We start from the raw sequence: 1,151 nt of genomic DNA, 5'->3' as shown, positions 1-1,151 counted from the left end.
ATGATAGATATGACCTAATCAATTCTTTAAGACAGAGGGAGAGAGGGGGAAAGTGAGAGACAGGAGGGCCATCTTGGTCTACTCTTCACAGAGACAAATAAAGAGAATTAAACCGCTTGATATGGAGTCTACACCATTGAATTAAATCACGTCTTCCTAGCCCGACTGCAGCATACATTAACAAGTTTGTCATAAAAAAGTCTTAAAAAAGGCATACTATAGTATAACATTTAAATGTCACAGTGTAGTATGTCATGAAAAGTAATAAAAAAAAGTAATAATATATTGTGTCATAAAGAATTCATGAAAAAGTCCTTCTGTTGTATGTTGTAAATCAACATAATAGTATAGTAGGTCCTATGTCATAACAATGTCATAATAAAGTAATATTATAGTATATCATAAAAGATCATAACAAAGTCATAGTATTCTTATGGTAGACTCGTAACTGAAGATGCAACTATTCGGATATCTTCATTAAGTGGCTTTAATGCAAGCATGCCCTTGTTTACTCACACATACACACACACACACACACACACACACACACACACACACACACACAAATTAGAGTTATGGTTTGTTTATACATGGTGACAGACCTTAAGGTAGGGCAGGTAGCTGTCACAGCCATCTGACACACTTCACTGAGCCCATCTGGTGTGATTGCTAAGGTGTCTTTCAACCTTCCTTGGCCACCCACCCCCTCAAAGTGCTGTTTGAAAAACCTGCTGCTCACAGTGCCCTCCAGTGTGCAAGTCACCTGCATATTCAGACAATCATTGCCTAGATGTAAAGTCTACAGATGCTGCAAAATGTTGGGATGAAAGGACGTTTAGCTAATTGTCTTTAAAGGCTGGCGATGAGTTATTTTGTGTCCAAAAATATTAATCTTATGGCAGTTCCCTGGGAAATATCCAGTGCAACACAAAGACAAGGATTTATACGAGAGCGTTCCAGATTTCAGACGGCTATTTGTATCCATCATACTAACTGCAGCATTTTGGACCCTCTCTCTTGCACATGATTTATGTGTCATTTTGCTGTACCAAAGCACTCTGATTTCCATGATGTTATCAGCTCTCAGATTAGCTTGAGTCACTGTGTGTGTGTGTGTGTGTGTGTGTGTGTGTGTGTGTGTGTGTGTGTGT

This window comes from Etheostoma spectabile, chromosome 20, assembly GCF_008692095.1.
Source record: "Etheostoma spectabile isolate EspeVRDwgs_2016 chromosome 20, UIUC_Espe_1.0, whole genome shotgun sequence".
Classification (NCBI taxonomy): domain Eukaryota; kingdom Metazoa; phylum Chordata; class Actinopteri; order Perciformes; family Percidae; genus Etheostoma; species Etheostoma spectabile.
This window is presented reverse-complemented; position numbering follows the sequence as displayed.